Source organism: Panthera onca, chromosome B1 (assembly GCF_046562875.1).
Source record: "Panthera onca isolate mPanOnc1 chromosome B1, mPanOnc1 haplotype 2, whole genome shotgun sequence".
Lineage (NCBI taxonomy): Eukaryota > Metazoa > Chordata > Mammalia > Carnivora > Felidae > Panthera > Panthera onca.
Genome location: NC_138342.1, coordinates 149979547 through 149997517, shown reverse-complemented (window position 1 = coordinate 149997517; position 17971 = coordinate 149979547). Strand labels below are relative to the sequence as shown.

The 17971-nt window shown below is 43.5% G+C and overlaps 1 long non-coding RNA gene across 1 annotated transcript; it reads left to right on the top strand.

Moving 5' to 3' along the window:
- The first annotated feature begins 239 nt into the window (after nucleotides 1-239).
- LOC144616122 (uncharacterized) lies at nucleotides 240-15298 on the top strand. Its single transcript, XR_013555095.2, has 3 exons — nucleotides 240-1127; nucleotides 2030-2203; nucleotides 15204-15298. It is a non-coding gene; the product is annotated as an uncharacterized LOC144616122 (long non-coding RNA).
- Nucleotides 15299-17971: the final 2673 nt, after the last annotated feature.

Below are 17971 nucleotides of genomic sequence, written 5' to 3'. Positions count from 1 at the left end.
TCGAAATATTAGTCATTCTGTGATTTCATTATATCCAAACACACAAATACAAACAGTGCATATTTATAGAGCACTGAATGGGTAATAACAGCCCATTACTATTTTCACTATGACTATTATTGTACCTTCCTACTAAAATAACACTGAAGCACTTTCCCTCCAAAGGGAAAGGTTTTTTCTTTTCTTTTCTTTTCTTTTCTCTTTCTTTCTTTCTTTCTCTTTCTTTCTTTCTTTCTCTTTCTTTCTTTCTTTCTCTTCCTTCCTTCCTTCCTTCCTTCCTTCTTTCTTTTTCTTTTTTACATGGGTCACTTGGAGCAGTTATTGAAGGCATTGTTTCCCCCATTTTGCATGTGAACAAACCGAGGCACAGATTTGTTTCACAAAATGCCTCCTTTCCAATGTTGCAACCGAGTGGAGATCAGAACCCTAGGATGCCCCCTCTCCCGTCTTCTTTCTTTTTCCACGGCCAGTGTAGGAAGTTTGCACAGAGTGATTGATAGAAACGAGCCAGAGCTGGCCAATGTGTAAACTGATCGGTGCTTATGTGTAACGCTTTGAATTGCCACAATTATTTCTGCACATTGGGCCTGCCTTAAATGTGGAATCCGCTATTCCAACATCAGTTCCCGGGTTTTTTTTTTTTAGTTCCCGGCAGGGTAATTGCCTCTCCTTCCGTAGCGCGCAGTTGCCAGCTGCCCGGCTGCCCTGGGAGCTTTGAAGTGGAAGGCGCACCACGGCTTTTCTAAACGCCCCTCATGCGCGCGCTGGAAAGGAGGGCGCTGGGTCATCCTCAACCTCATCCACCTCCCGATCCCGTTCTTCTTTACAAAGCCAGGTGGCGCCAACTCTCAACCCCTGCTAGAGCTGGAGGATCTTCCTGCAGCGCTCGGGGTGGGGGGAGGAGAGTTGGAAGAAGGGCACCACCTCAGGCCCGCTCTTTCGCTCTGCGCCCTCCGCTCTGCGCCCTCGGCTCTGCGGAAAGGGACGCGTGCTTTTCTCTTCTTCCGCACCCCTCGCAGGATGACGGCAAGCCTAAAGGGAAACGAGGTGTCCTGTGTGCCACATGGAGCTCGGGGAACGGAAATAGTTAAAGCCATGAGGTTTCCTGGCTCTACGCGGTGTTTACGGTGGGTTTTGATTTGGGGAAGGAGAGCGAGGAGAGGTTAAGGCCGGTTCCAATCTGCCAGCATCCTGTATCGGTCTGTGCAGCAGATGACGAGTGCGTCCGGGAGGGCTCGCGCCCCTCGGTGTGCGCGTAGCGGGGGGGTGCAAGATCGTGTCTCTGGGTGTCGTGTGGGGTGGCGTACCTACTCCGAAGTAACAGAGTAGGTGCATGTTAATTTCAAAAAAAAAAGTAGAAATCCTCCCAGCTGGGAAAGGAGGGCTCTAAGATCCCTCGTATGACAGCGGAGGGTCTGAAGCTATTAAGGAAGGCACCCGTTTTAGTTTTCAAACCCCATTTTTATTCTTGCAATGTTTCCAGTCTTTGAACTACTGTCGTTTAACAGGGGGAAGGAAGAGACTCTATTATACAAGCATATCGGCTTACTTGATCTAAACCAAACACCGCTGAACAAAAATGTTGGTTGAAGCCTAGCAAATAACTACTAATCCGGTAACGAGAATTTAGCCATACGCAAGTGCTGCTGTTGCAAATCATCACCAAATTCGAAGTTAAGATGAACTCAATAAAAGGTGTTTTTTTTTTTTCTCCTTTTCAATTCGCAGGAATACTAAAAGTAGAGTTGGTATCATGGCCTATAGCAATTTTAAGATTTTAATTGAAATGACAGTAACATACATACAAACACACAGAACACTCAACAACGTTAGTAATGATGACAGTGTGCTATTAATGCTGCTTTTTATATGGTGCTGGTGGTGTTTATTACAGTGTGCGCTTCAGAACAGTGTTTCTCATACTGCAGGTTGCCAACCATTAGTGACTCATGAAATCAGCACCGTGGGATTTTGATCAGTATTTTTTTTTAATTTTTTTTTTTAACGTTTATTTATTATTGAGAGACAGAGAGAGCCTGAGCAATGGAAGAGCCAAGAGACCGGAGACACAGAATCCAAAGCAGGCTCCAGGCTCTGAGCTGTCAGCGCAGAGCCCAACGCGGGGCTCAAAGCCGCAAACCGAGAGATCATGACCTGAGCCAAAGTCAGATGCTTAACCGACTGAGCCACCCAGGCGCCCCTGGTCAGTACTTTTTTTTTTTTTACAGGAAATGGGAAAGACTAAAAAATATCAGAAGTATGTAAGAATAAATAGTCTGTCATAAATCTTCCCCCCCCCCCCCATTTATGTGTTGTATGTATGTACTGGGTCACAATGTAAAATGTATTTCTTATCGTGGACTACATTAAAAAGGAGCTTGAAAGCTGTGGTTTTAGAAAAATCCTTGTTGCTCTAGGCAGGTTCCCATCAGTACTATGCTTTTTGACTGGGGGGTGCAAAGCTAAAGCCCCTGCTGCCCCTGCTGATGCTCTACGCTGAGCTAGAGTGGGTATTTTTTTTTTAATTTTTTTTAACGTTTATTTATTTTTGAGACAGAGAGAGACAGAGCATGAACGGGGGAGGGTCACAGAGAGAGGGAGATACAGAATCTGAAACAGGCTCCAGGCTCTGAGCTGTCGGCACAGAGCCCGACGCGGGGCTCGAACTCACGGACCGCGAGATCATGACCTGAGCTGAAGTCGGACGCTTAACCGACCAAGCCACCCGGGCGCCCCTAGAGTGGGTATTTATCACCCTTGCAGATTCCACACTGAGCATGACCCACAATGCAAATAAGATTGGGAAGTGGGTGCTCAGTTGTTTTTTTTTTTTTTAATTAATACAATTTTATTTTATTTTATTTTATTTTATTTTATTTTATTTTATTTTATTTTATAAGTAATCTCTAAGCCCAACCGGTCTGGGACAACCGGGCTACCGACTAAGCCAGCCAGGCACCCCAGGTATCCAATCTTAAAATCTCAACGTGGTTCTTTCCTGATTGCGAAGACTATACCAGATAAGAGGTGGAGGCAGGCTTCAGGCCCCAGGGAGAAGATAGGCAGGAAAGGATCACGTGGAGCCCCAGGCCTCAGAGAGGAATGGTAGCAGGAGGAAGGTTACCCTAGGGATCTTGAAGCAAAGACCTAAGCACAAGCCTGCTTATTCAAACTAGGTGTGGGAGGACGGTCTCTCTCTCCCGTCTCTCTCTCCCAAACGGTGGGAGGAGGGGTGGCTGGAGTCATGTGTTTTGGAAAAGAGACTCATCTTTTTTCCTTTAATTTTTTAAATGTTTTTATTTATTTTTGAGACAGAGAGAGACAGAGCATGAGCAGGGGAGGGGCAGAGAGAGAGGGAGATACAGAATCTGAAGCAGGCTCCAGGCTCCGAGCCGTCAGCACAGAGCCCGACACGGGGCTCGAACTCACAGACCGTGAGATCATGACCTGAGCTGAGGTCAGACACCCAACCGACTGAGCCATCCAGGGTCCCCAAAGAGACTCATTATCTTAACAAGAGCAGGTAGAATAACCTTCAACCCTGAGAAGCAAGTTAGGAGCTCAGTGATTGATGTTGGGGGTGAGGAATGCTTTTGTCCCTCCTCCTCTCTGTCCCAGCGTTGCAGAGGAGCAGATACTATTACTGTTTTAGGGCACTGATTAAACCATATTTACTACAGGCCAGGTCATTTTGTGTTTAAAGGTAATGGCTCCCTTTGGCTCTTTCTCCTATTTCCTGGTAAGTGGACCTACTGGGTACAGCCTGCCCTAAGGGATGGCAACCCTTAATTGGTTTAAGCCACTAAACCATTAAGCCCTTAATGTCAACCATTTAAGGGTTGACATCCCTTTCTCACTTCAAATACTAGGACTAGTTAGCTGAGCCGAGACTCACTTGGGTGTGGCCTTCCCTTTCTCTCTTCATCTGGTCCTGGCTTTGGGTTCCTCCATCATGTGGTCAGCCCCAGGGAGAAGAGATGTTGTTTTGGACTTTGGGAGAGATGGACCTACCACAGGCCCCATTTAGCTTGACTACAGCTCTGCGCTGAGATGTATGCTGTTTTCGCCCCTAGTAATCCTCCGGGCACTGTTTTCCATGTTTTGTTGTTCCAGAAACATCCAATTCCCTATAGCAGTTGTTCTCAAACTTAACATGCATCAAGTCGCCTGGGGAGCTTTTTAAACCACAGTCTGCAGGGTTCCACACCTAGTTTTGATTTACCAGGTCTGGGGTGGGGCTTGAGGACTTGCCTAACAAGTTCCCAACCGATCCTGCTGCTGCTGTCCCAAGACCAACCTTGAGAACCGTTTTGCTCCATAAAATTCTGAGAAGGGTGTGGAATAGGAAGGTGATTTACGGGGAAAGATAAAAGCACTCCAGTCATCTTTGCATCGAGGATTCAGGGTACAATCTAGGTTCTGAGAATGAAATGCAGTCACATAGGATCGAAAGGCAAAAAAGAGCACACTCCCTTCCTTTAGCTTTGTGGGTGCCTAAGAGGGCTCTGGAAGGCACGAGTATGGGCAGTGGCTGCATTCCAAGGTTCACTGTTTAGTCACCAGCTTTGTGGTGAGGGGGACTCCTCCAGCCCTTCCACTTGATTAACTTCTTTAAATCCCTCTGAGTTTGAAAGATCTAGAGTGTCTTCTGTTTCCTGTGTTAAACCCTGACTGACCCAGGGAACAAAGCTATGTGGGTGCTTTGTACCTGAGGTCTGGATTAGTGTGGGCAGACGGTGGCTGGCAGAGACCCTGTGCGTGGTGAGATGACTGTCCTTAGCTGGGGGAAATTTGGGAGTGGTGAGCCTGATCCCAGAGAACCTGCCTGCTATCAAGAGGGGAGTGTGCTGAACGGCTGTCATCTTGTTCTGCCTGTCTCACAACATAGCTTCACTTCTGCTGGTTCCTGTTCTGATTTTCACAGCAAAGCAGGAAAGACAGGAATTTTGGGAGAGTTCAGGCGAAAAATTTATACTAGGGCTCAGTGACTCTGTCCGGTCAATTTTGATGCTTGATTGTGTACTGTCCTGTACTGTGATCTAACTTCTGGGCATTCACTCCATGATGAGGTTATAACCTGTTGAAGGCAAGGTAATGAGTTTTCAGTTTCCGACCTGAGAGTAAATGCTGAGTTACTTGGGCAAATCTGCTTCACCCGGTGTGATCTGGGAGCTGAGTGGACATTGCAAATTTCTGCTGCAGCACAGAGAATGGGACCGTCCCCTCTGTCCACCTTGCTGCCTAAAACCCCACCTTAGGGCCCTGAGCCTGCAGATATTATTCAGGAGCTGATTCTGTGACTCATCAGTTCTTCCTGAGCAGAGACAAGAGCGAATATATATCACTTAACTAATTTCTATCCAGAAGGAGTTGATTGCTCTGGTAACCGTGTCTTTGTTCACAAATGCATGGTACCTCTCTCTGCAGGAGGCACACACATCCCCACTCTGTGGCACACAGCTGTGGTCATGAGACTGGCCCTGGTCAATGAAGTAGGCGTGGAAATGACTGTCTTTGGTCCTTAGTCCCTCTAACCACATTCAGCAATGATGCAGATACATACATCTATCTAGTGGCTCCAGATAGAGGCGGGCGCCCCAGAGTAAAGAGTGTGGAGCAGGGCTATAGGAATCCGGAATGGACATGTTGCTAAACCTTCTGTTTTTATATTAATTCTGTACTGGTTAATTTACTTCCATGAAGTGGTTGAGATTCTAGAGGCCTAATGAATCACACCTCTCATCCTAGCCTGAGTTTGGTCCCAAAGGGCTGGACTGGGCATGCCCAGGTCCTTCTTCCAAATGTACCAATCAGATTGCCCCTCCACCTTCACAGGGGCGAGAGGGGGGCAGGGCATTACTCCAAAGGAGGTCCTACCCTCAGAAAACTTTAGGCAAGGGAAATAGAGGTTTCTGAAGAGACTTTGTAGAATTATATTGCTCTATGCATCTAAAAGATTTTGTCAGAAATAGAAATATTAGGAGAGGCCATAAATAAGTTAACTTTTGTCTCATTTTTATTCTTGCATCTATGAAGGCCTGGGGGAAACATTCATGTGACAGATCAAGGGCATTGAAATAAAAGTTTAGGCAATGGTAATCCTAATGGTTACATTAAATAAAGGTAACGCATTAGCACATAGCTGCAATCGGGAAGCTACTCTATAGAAAATGAGACCCAAGGCCTGAACGTTAATATGGCGGACTTTCTGCCAAGACGTGCCTCGCTCCAAGGGCCTGGCCCACTGTTAATTGATGGCCTGTGGCTCCCAGCACAGTGCTCTGCTCTGGCTGCTGGGCCTGAGGGACAAGGGGTTGTTTTGAAACCCAGTTTCTTAATGAAGCAGATCCCAACCCTGAAATGTGCAAGAAAATAATCTGAAAGTGTGATGAAAAACTGGTCTATTGAAAAGTCAGTGACCTTTCCAGTGTTGATTTTAAGATAATAGATTTGTTTTATTTGACACTTTGGTAAATGATACAATAAAACATAAAAAGTTCAAAGAAATTACCCAGTGTGTTTCATGTCCTGCAGCCTGGCGTATCTACACTATATGCTTGCAAATAACAATTATTATTAGCGAAATTTTGTTGCAAATTTTGGCTTGGACTGTTTTGGAGTGCCAGACTTTTAGGCGCAATCACAGAATTGGCAAGATTTGAGGGATTTTTTTTTTTTTTTTTACTGATTTAATAGCATTTTTCTTTATTGTCTCCATAATCACCTGCTTTATGAACTGTGGCAAGAGCTGATGTTGCAACTGGTTAATTTTCTTAGAACCCAAATGCATTTATATTTTTCCATCTTTTGATTTCCATCATTTCTGGGAATTGTTAGTCGATGGAATAAAAAGAGAATACATTATAAACAATTCAAAACACCAAAAACAAAATTCCTTGGACCTTTTACAGATACCACACATGCAAATAAATGTGGCTTTGCATTCCAATGGCATTCGAGTGGGGATTACATTTTCCTCATTAACCTCTTTGTTAACCAAACAGTATTGCTTTTCAAGCCTGTTTTATAGAAATCAAGTTTGACATTTTAAATTGATTCACACTGACTCCGTTCAAGTGAAGAGGTAGAATGTCTTCTTTTGATCCTGGTCATTTGGGCAATCCTGGTTGAATTGCACCAAAGTAGCCTACTGGTTTAGGATGAAACCGGGAGATTGGATTGCTTGCAAAACCAAAACATGAGAGGGACTAAGTGTGCTTTGTGCTGCATTTCCAAGGAAAGAGGGAGAAGAAGCAAGAGTGATGTGCACCTGAGATCTGAACGTGCCCGCTTTCCTATGGCAAACGGTTTCTAAAAAGAACGTACTTATTTCTAATTGAAAGAATACTCGATCTGTTTTCCATCAGTCATAACCAGTAATTCCTCTGCTAATATGTGGACCTTAATGTGAAGCAGTGGGAATCTTCTCTTTTCTCGAGGAGAGCCGACAGAGTTGCTCAGAACGATTGCACAATTTTTGTAGGAGGAGAAATGTAACTTGAGTATTTTTAAAGCTTCTGTAAACACTCCTGCACGAAGCTGCAGTTTTTGCAGTGTGTATTGTTTTCGGTGTTGGTGGATGAGGAAATATTTGTGTGTTTATAGGTCTGTCTAGCTAAGTAAGATGAAAAGAGACTTAAAGTAACTCTCAGCCTGAGTTAAACCTACCAATTTTGGGAAATCCCGTATCGGTTGTGTTCACTGTGCCCTTAGCTCCGTCTTGTTTTGGCAGGCGTTCTCTTTCATTCCACCATCGTCTCATGCATTGTTTTTAAACTCCGGTAATCCCAGCTCAAGATGGCATGAGTTAGAGTCGGGGAGAGGACCAACACTAGTTTTCTTAGTGTCCACGGTTTCAAAGCACACCCTTTCGTGTCACTCGACACCATTTTCTGCATGTGCTTTCTTTAGAACGTGGAAGAACACGTTATCGAGAGTTTGTCCGATGAAAGCAAATTGCCAGACATTTGCAAAACTGAATTATTGACAGAATGCGTGTGATTCCGCGAGGGCCTGCTTGATTGAAAGCAGCCGCAGTGTTTCAACATGAGAATGTGGCGTATCCTTTCTGTTCTCTGTTTTTAGATTGCTATAGAGCACACCTCTGGACCTCCGCTATCCCCAGATAGCAGTTTCTACACAGCTAACTCAGAACAGACTAGAGCTAGCGCTTTGGGACACTGGATGCCTCTCATGCCCCAAGCGAACATTCGGGACAGTCGCATCCTCCCGTTCTCCCAGGGGCGTCTCTAATTCCCAGGAGGCTGAATGCCTGCAGTGCCGGACGCGGCCTACCCACCAAGCTGCACAAGCACGCCCCTCGGCTCCCAGCTTGGGCTGTGGTTGCTGAGACACAGCCCTGCCCTCAGTAGGCCCTTTGAAGAGATGCGTATTCAAGTCCTGCAGCTTCGGGGTTGATGTGTCGCTCACCCTCAGAGGCCCCAGTTTGGCTGACATTCAGCCTACCTCTGAGAACGACCCCTAAAATCGGCTCTGCCACTAACCAGAAGCAAGGCCGTTTCTATGGTGAAAGAACCATCGCCTCACGGAAAATTGCCTTTGCAATTTTGCAAAATTGCATTTTGCATTGGTAATAACTACCAATGAGAGTTTAAGATTTTTTTCAGAAGCCCAAATGTGTGGTGCGTGTAATGTGTGGTAAGAGTTTCGAAGATCGAATGTATTTGACATCTCAATTGCCTTTTGACGAGTGGAGAATGGGCATCCTGAAAACTGACCAAAGAAGGAGAAACCATTTGGCTTCATTTTCTCATTTTAAATATACTTCCTTTGTCAAATGACTCCCTTAAGTAATAAGGGAAACCATCGAGGGCAATGTAGTTCATCTTTATTTGGAATTTCAGAAAAGCTAATGTCCCTAATGTCTTCTGAACTTTTCAAAGGACCTTTTGCTGTCTAGTTTCGTCTTTTTTTTTTATTTTAATTTTTATTCATTTTATGTGTTTTTTTTAAGAGAGTGTGTGTGCAAGATGGGGGGAGGGGCAGAGGGACAGAAATTGAGAGAGAGAGAGAGAGAGAGGGAGAGAGAGAGAATCCCAAGCAAGGTCCTCACACAGTGCAGGGTCCCAGCTTGGGGCTGGATCCCACTACTGTAAGATCATGACCTGAGCTGAAATCCAGAGTCAGGCGCTCAACCGACTGAGCCACCCAGGCGCCCGTGGCCTCATCTTGTTTAAAGATGTTAGAGCTGTGTTGAGGTTGATATCAACAATCAGAAAGTAATATCATGGTTCTGGTTGTCATTATCCTGTTTAGACACGCTAGAACTAGATTGCCTGTGTTAAAACTTAATGGACTAGAGAAGCATCCAGAATCTTAATGATGGGGGCTTCCACTCTCCAGGCATCTGCCAGATGTCTCAATTTCTAAACTCACAACATCTGATAAATCCATGATTTGCCTCACTTAGTGTTCTCAGCCCTGGCTGCACATTAGAATAATCCCAGAATTAAAATTGTTTTTTTTTGATAGGGAGGCTCCACCCATTCTAATTTAGTTAAAGCAGAATTTCTCAGGGTAGGTCCCCAGACTTCTTTTTTAAGTACCCCCAAATGATTTGAATGTGCAGCCAGGTTGAGAATCACTAACCCGCACGATAATTTCATCTTTCAGAAGGCAGAGGAAGTGATGAGGATTAACACCCTGCTTCTAATTCTGGCCGACTCAGAGGCCCTGTGTGGAAAATCAGAAGTGACAGGAATCCTGGAAGAGGGCCACCTGGCCATCAGAAAATTCCAGAGGGATGTGGTCACTGCCAGACACACACTTGGTTAGTGGGAGTTTTAAAATATCTCAGGAAATTATAAAAGCGGGACTTTGATCCCCACACCCCACCACCCTCCCATCTGAGATTCCAAAAAGAACAGGGGAGAGTCCTCAAAATAAAATTCGGATGCTACTATTGTAAATGGTCATAGACGGTGGGTGGGGTTGGGGGGAGGGGGAGGAAGAAGAAGAAAAGAAAAAGGAAAAGGAAGGAGGTAGCCAGAAAGATTTAGTGTGTTCCTGCAGGAAGGAACTTTCCTGCTGAAAGCGGATGTATTTTTAGACGGTATATGTAAAATGTGAAAGATGATCTAGAAAAACAAGCATGGGTATAAAAACTCTGTCACGAATATGTGAGAGAGGAAAAGAGTCGGAAAGATTAAATCCAGAAGGAGGCTAACATCCTAGATGACGAAGAGGGCTGTTTGAAACAAATGCAAGCAAGTGTAGAATCCCTGCAGGGCTGTGATCGCTTCAGGTGGAGGTTGTGTCAATGGCGAAAATACAAGGTGGCCACACCCTCAGACGCCATTTTATTCTTTAGACGAGAAAGTGTGGGAGGAAGTTTGGTAAGAAGGAATTGAAAAATAAGATCACTGAGCAAATGCTAGCTGTCCTAAATAAGCTCAAGCACTGGAAATAACAGACCAGAACATTAATAGAATTTTCAAATGAAATTGCTTTAATCTTTAAAAACTAGGGAGAATGAGAGAGGAACCGCGAACTATAGACTCAAAGACCTGCTGGTTCTTCAGTTCAAAAATTCTAGAATTTACTTTTAAATGCAGTTTGAATGTAAGACTTGCCAAGTTAAATCCTACCTGTGACATAGTTCATGAAGAGACTGGAGACAGGAAACATAAAAATTTGTTTGTTTGTTTAGTCATCTTTACACCCATTGTGGGGCTCGAACTCACGACCCCAAGAATAAGAGTCCCATGTTTTTCCAACTGACCCAGCCAGGTGCCCCAGGAATCATAAAATTTTACATAATTCAAATTCAGAAGTTTACAACCTTTGAGAATTAGATAAATGCACTTTAGAAATGGCTAGATAGTATAGTATAACACACTATCCCAAAACTTAACGGCTTAAAACAGCTACTGTTAATTTGTTCAGACACAATTCGTTTCTGTGTCCATCTGGGTGGTTCTCCTGCTGGTTTTGTCTGGGATCACTCAGGTAGCTTCGGTCACGTATACCTTAACTCAGGATAGACGGTCCCAGATTGCCTTAGTCACACGTTTGGGGGTTGCTGCTGGCTGTCAGCTGAACCACGTGTCTCCAGCAGGAGAGCAGGCTCTGATTTACATAGTAAGGGCAGCATTGCAAGACAACCCAAGCAGAAGCTGCAAGATCAAGGCTCCGAAGTCACATAACATCACTTCTGTCTGGTTCTAATCGGTCAGAGCGAGTCACGGGGCCACCTAAGATCAGTGGTCAGGGAAATAGAAAATACCTTTGAGTGAGAGGTGCTGAAACTCATATACCCAGTCTACCATACCCCTCCTCAAGAAAATGCTTCTATACTAATGCTTCTCCATGCTTCTATACATCAATATTTTAGTTTCAGGGGATCCATGGATCCTTCCAATCCAAGTTAAGAGCCTTTATTCTAACCATGGCATATTTAAATGAGGAAATTAAAGCCGAAGAAGATTAAAGATTTGCACAAAGTCAAACAGATATTTATGTAGTATACAAGCGTTTGAGTGTGCCTACCGTGGATGTCTTATAACTACCAATCCTGTGCCATTTTCATTATGCCCAATCGACAATCACTTTATTATTACAGGAAATGGATTTTAGCAATTTTATAAATCACCATTTGATTACCAGATCAGGATAATTTCTTTTTTTTTTTTTTTTTTTTTTTTTTTTAAATTTTTTTTTTTTTTAACCTTTTATTTAATTTTGAGACAGGGAGAGACAGAGCATGAACAGGGGAGGGTCAGAGAGAGGGAGACACAGAATCTGAAACAGGCTCCAGGCTCTGAGTGGTCAGCACAGAGCCCGATGCGGGGCTCGAACTCACGGACCGCGAGATCATGACCCGAGCCGAAGTCGGCCGCTCAACCGACTGAGCCACCCAGGCGCCCCCAGATCAGGATAATTTAAGTCAAATGTATGTAGGAAAATATAAGTATTTAATTGAATTAGCATACTCCATACATACATCCAGATTAGGAAAGTGGGCTGGTGAAAATATCTGTGAGGACCAAATTATGTAATTAATGTACAAACAGGCACAATTATGTACAAATTATGGGCTTTTCCTGAAGTCTGACTCTCTTTTTACTGATAGGTAGTCTATGCTTCAACTAACTCATACTGAAAAATTGATTACAACAGATACCTTGTGATGAGCAAGATCGTTTTCACTTTCAAACCATCTACTTAAAAGTCATTCATTAAGAAGAACAGCAAATAATCAATTATATTGATTGTAACTTACATAAAAACCAGGCACTATTGCCATTTCAAGTTTTTGGGTTTTTTCCTCATGAGATAAAGATAATTAAAGGGAAGGTGATGTGGTTTAGTTTAAATTGTTGCCTTTTTGTTATTGTTCTTGCCAGTAGATGACTTTTCATGTGAGGGCCACAGGTTCTAGTTAAATTTTTTTTTAAATGATTAATATTTATATATTCATTTACTTTATTTTATTTTTATTTTATTTTTTGTTTGTTCCTTTTTTATTTATTTTCTTAAGTAGGCAACTTGCCCAACATGGGGCTTTAACTCATGACCCTGAGATCAAGACTAGCATGTTCTATCAACTGAGCCAGCTGGGCACCTCCACTTCATTATTATTATTATTATTGGTAGATTTGGCAGGTGTATCTGATCCACAGATGGGGAGAAACTAGTTTGAAACATCCAATTTTCAGATTATAAAAGTAAGCTTTTTCTTTTTATCATAAGAATGTTCAAACATGCAGAGAAATAAGGGTGCCTGGGTGGCTCAGTCAATTAAGTGTCCGAATTCGGCCCAGGTCATGATCTCACAGTTCGTGAGTTCGAGCCCCGCGTCAGGCTCTGTGCCTACAGCTTGGAGCCTGGAGCCTACTTCCGATTCTGTGTCTCCCTCTCTCTCTCTGCACTTCCCCAGCTCATGCTCACACTCTGTCAAAAATAAATAAACTTAAAAAAAAATTAAAAAAAAAAACATGCAGAGAAATAGAAAAAAAAAAATAGTACAATAGATACCCATGACCCAATATAATCAATAGTTACCATTGTTCTATCTTTGCCTCATATGTTTTGTTGTTGTTGGACCATGTTAAAGTTAACCACCCCCAAGAACTTAGGTATACATCTGCGAAAAAATGAGCACATCCTTCTACATAACCAAATTATAACATATCCCACTTAATAAGTTAATACTAATTCCCTAGTATCATGTAATACCCAGTCCATATTTAAATTATAAGATTGACTGGAGTTACCATTAAAAAAAAATTATAATGTTGGTTTTATAGATTTTTTTTCCAATTTAGAATCCAGTTGAATAGCACATACAACAATTATGTCTTCAGTCTTTTTATTTTTATTTATTTATTTTTTTAATTTTTATTTGAGAGACAGAGCTCAAGTGGGGAGAGGAGCAGAGGGAGAGAGGGAAAGAATCACAAGCAGGCTCCACACTTAGTGTGGACCCTGGCACATGGCTCGATCCCACGACCCTGGGATCATGACCTGAGCCTAAATCAAGAGTTGGATGTTAAACTGACTGAGCCGCCCAGGTGCCCCTTTAGTCTTTTTAAATCTAGAATATCATACATACACAGTTTCCACATGCCATGTTGGCTTTTTGAAGCGTTGAGGCCAATTGTCTTCTAGAACATCCAGTTCTGGACTTTTGATTCTTTTTTTCTTTTCCTTTTTTTTTTCTTTTTCTTTCTTTTTTTTCTTTCTTTTTTTTTTTTTTTTACAGTTTAGTTATTTATTTTTGTTTTTTTTAATTTTTTAAATGTTTTATTTATTTTTTAATGTTTATTTATTTTTGAGACAAAGAGAGACAGAGCATGAACGGGGGATGGTCAGAGAGAGAGGGAGACACAGAATCTGAAGCAGGCTCCAGGCTCTGAGCTGTCAGCACAGAGCCCGACGTGGGGCTCGAACTCACAGACCGTGAGAACGTGACCTGAGCCGAAGTTGGAAACTCAACCGACTGAGCCACCCAGGCGCCCCACGTTTTATTTTTGAGAGAGACAGAGACAGAGTGCAAGTGGGGGAGGGGCAGAGAGAAAGGAAGTCACAGAATCCGAAGCAGGCTCCAGGTTCCAAGCTGTCAGCACAGAGCCCCATGTGGGGCTTGAACTGACGAACCCTGAGATCATGACATGAGCCAGAGTTGGACGCTTAACCGATGGAGCCACCCAGGAGCCCTAGTTATTTATTTTGAGAGAGAGTGCAAGGGGAGAAGGGCAGAGAGAGGGAGAGAGAGAATCCCAGGCAGGCTCCACACTGTCAGCACAGAGCCCCACACAGGGCTCAAACTGACAAACTGTGAGATCATGACCTGAGCTGAAATCAAGAGTCAGATTCTTAACCGACTGAGCCACCCAGGGCCCCCAATTCTTTTTTCATGGAGCTTAAACCTACTCCTCTATCTTCTGTCTGTCCCTTGGGTCTAGTCTTGATGAGATTTAGGGTATACGTTTTGAAGAAGAAGTGAGATTATCTGCTTCATATTGTGTGAGATCAGCAGCACATTAAAGCTTGCTGCCCCACTGCTGTTGACACCCAGTTTGATCCTTGAGTTAATGTGATGGCAAACATGCCTCTTTTCACTAATAAGATGCATTTTCCCTTTGTCAGTTAGTAGATCAATCAGGGGGGTGGTGTTTTGGCACCATGAAAAATTCAGTTCCCTAAAGTCAGGTGTTTTTTCAAAAACAACTCATTGTGCTTTGGGTTTTATAAAGGATTATATTCAGCTTTTCAAAGTTTTCATCTAGCTGGGTCTCTTCAACCTAAAATTATGAAAACAGACCAATGTCTGTATTAATCACTTAGGTACTAATTCATTCTCTGCTCACATCTTTGTCATTTGGGGTGCCATTTTGGTCTACAAGAGTCATGCACATCTGGGCTAGTAAATTGGGCCTTGGAGGGTTCCCAGAGCCATGTGTCGGTAGTTCTTTTATTCATTCATTTTATTGTACGATTACTACATGCCCCAGTTGAGAAATGGAGCTATGTAGAGGGTTATGGAAGTGAATGTCGTATTGCCATGAACAATGAAATGCAATCCCAGCAGCACCCACTGTACGAAGAAACCAAGCACTGACAGGAGGTATGATGGCCGCTAGGCTCTTACCATGAACTAACTGTGCCACACGTTGAAACTGAAGCGTGGGTCCCTCGGAGTAACTCCTTTGAGTAACTCCTTTGTTTCTTTTTTCCAAAAGGTCAGAAGACACGAGTGAAAAAATACCAGCAACCAAACATGGTGGTATCAAGCCTAATTAGGAATAAAAAAACCACATTTCTAAAATCTGTGCCTGTTCGTTTTCTTTATTTCATTAGTTTCATTTCACCCTCATCTGTGATTCATTTGCCTTTCGTCATCTTCCACAATGGCTTCTGTAAGAATATCGGTCTTGAAACATACAACATGGCTCGCACCCACTTCAAACATTGCTTAAAATCTCATTTATTATTTTGTGCTGTGGCCTCACTAAAAGCCAACGTTACCGAGACTGCCGAGCACATACTTCAATTCCCAGGGTAAGATGGGAAAGAGAGAGCAAGAGCGAGCCAGAGGGAGGGTTAAAACCAGGAGATGCTCCGCGGCAGACACGTGAGGAAAATAAGACAATTCAGAAGTCTTACAGCCAGCTATTCTCTAGACACCATAAAACTGGAAACTGCCCAAACCTGGGCTCAGTAGAGGACAGAAGTGTGTTGAAGGCCAAGAGTGGTATTTTTTCCAGCAAGAGGTTACTTACTTAAGGACCTCATTCCCAGGATTACAAAGATTTGCCTGAGTAGCCCAGGGAGCACTTATCTGCAGGAGAATTAGTAAAATGGAGAGATGGGATTCTGTGTGAGCCACCTATTACCTGGGACTCTATTTAGAACTTGAAATGAACACTGGGAATACATATTATATATTACATACACATACATACATATTATGTATTACACAATACATATTACATTGGTATCAGCAGATGAAAACTATATTAAGTAGGAATTACATTTTTCTAATTAGCTTAACTTTTCAGATACTAAAATCCAGGTGTTTGGGGGAGCCAAACCTAATCACTAGGGTTTAGTGTCATTCCTTTACAGAAAAACAAAAACAAAACCATGTGCTGAATATCTCAGGCCGGGAACTCAATCATATGAATTCAGTTCACCTTCCTTCCTCCACCAGGGAAGAATAGTCACCTCCAGGGGCACTTGGGTGGCTCAATTGGTTGGGCACCCGGCTATTGATTTTGGCTTAGGTCATGATCTCCCAGTTCATGGGCTCGATTTGGGATTCTCTATTTGGGATTCTCTCCCTCCTTTCTCTCTCTGCCCCTTCCCCACTCCCTGTCTCTTTCTCTCTCAAAATAAAAAAAAAGGAAAAGAAAAGGTCACCTTCAATGGACGACTGCTTCTACATGGGCTGCTCTGGCCTTGGAAGGGGACAGTGTCCCAGCTGTCCATAGATTTGTGCTCTATTTTTTTGTTGTTGTTGTTTATTTATTTTGAGAGAGAGAGAGAGCGACAGTGGGGCGGGGGGAGATTTCCAAGTGGGCTCCACGCTCAGGGCAGAGCCCAACAAGGGGCTCGATCCCACAACCGTGAGATCATGACCTGAGCTGAAATCAAGAGTCAGATGCTTAACCGACTGAGCCACCCAGGCACCCTAGGTATGTGCCATATTGATATATCCCCACTTCAACACCTTGGGGAGACGTACTTTGAAGGACAGAATAAGAGTATTTACCTAAGAGGGAAGAGAAGATGGAAAGGAAACTTTCCTGTTTCTGGTGCAGTGAATATTTTTTTACCCTTTTTCTGAAAAAGTTCTAAGTCACACCTTTATACAGAGCTCAACTTCCAGACCACACATATGTTTTAGGCAATTATTTACTCAGCAGCTCACCGCAGCAGGGTGTCCTTATGCGGAAGCAGCAATAGGTATGCATATAAGAGTGTAACGGGAATTGAATTACAATTTTCATTCCTCTTGCTGAAGAGTCTTTGGCTGGAAGAGCCTCCCCAAGCCTCCACCTTTTACCTACCGTTCGTTTCAATAAACTTACTTGTGTGCAGCGCGACCATTTTCAACTTCAAATTCCGATAGATGGGCAGACAATTTCTTCCCTCTGTTCCCGGTAAAATAAAGAATCCATAGACAAGGCATCACACAAAAATGCGCATCGAAGTCACAAATGATGGAAATTCTCATACAAGTGAAAACTTCGCGTGGGCTGTTATTGTGAAGGCCCCAAGTGACTGGATAGCCTTTAGAGAGCTGGAAGGAATGCAAGGATTGATGTGGGAAACAAAAGCAGAAGAAAAAAGTTACATTTCCTTACTACTCACAGCCCATTGACAAGTCCTTGAGGCAGGCAGTGACCTTCCCCTAGGAACTCAGCTGCCTGGATGTTAATAGTCTGCTAAGGGCAAAAGGCAATCTTAGCATAACATTATCCTGACCTCAAGGATCCTGTAAGTCTCCTTTAACTATACAAATTCCTTTGGAGGGGTGCCTGGGTGGCTCAGTTGGTTAAGCATCTGACTCTTGATTTCAGCTCAGGTCATGATCTCAGGTCCATTAGATTGAGCCCCACCCCCCACCCCAAGTTGGGCTCTGCACTGACAGTGCAGAGCCTTCTTGGGATTCTCTCTCTCCCTCTCTCCCTCTCTCTCTCTCTCTCTCTCTCTGCCCATCCTCACCCACCCTGTCTCTCAAAATAAATAAATAAACATTTTTTAAAAATTTCTTTGGAAACGCATTCCAGAGGCTCACGTAGTTCTTCACGTTGTCCATCTACTCAGAGACACTGAGTTGCCCATCAACCTGGGTTGTCTCTGATTACAAATTCAATCTCTTCAACTCTATCCACCTTATGATGGGGGCCGGTTGCCAAGGAAAACTTCAGTCCCGGCCCTCGACCTCTGGGGAAGGAATTGGGGCTGGAAGTTGAATCAGTCACCAGTGGCTGGTCGATGAGTG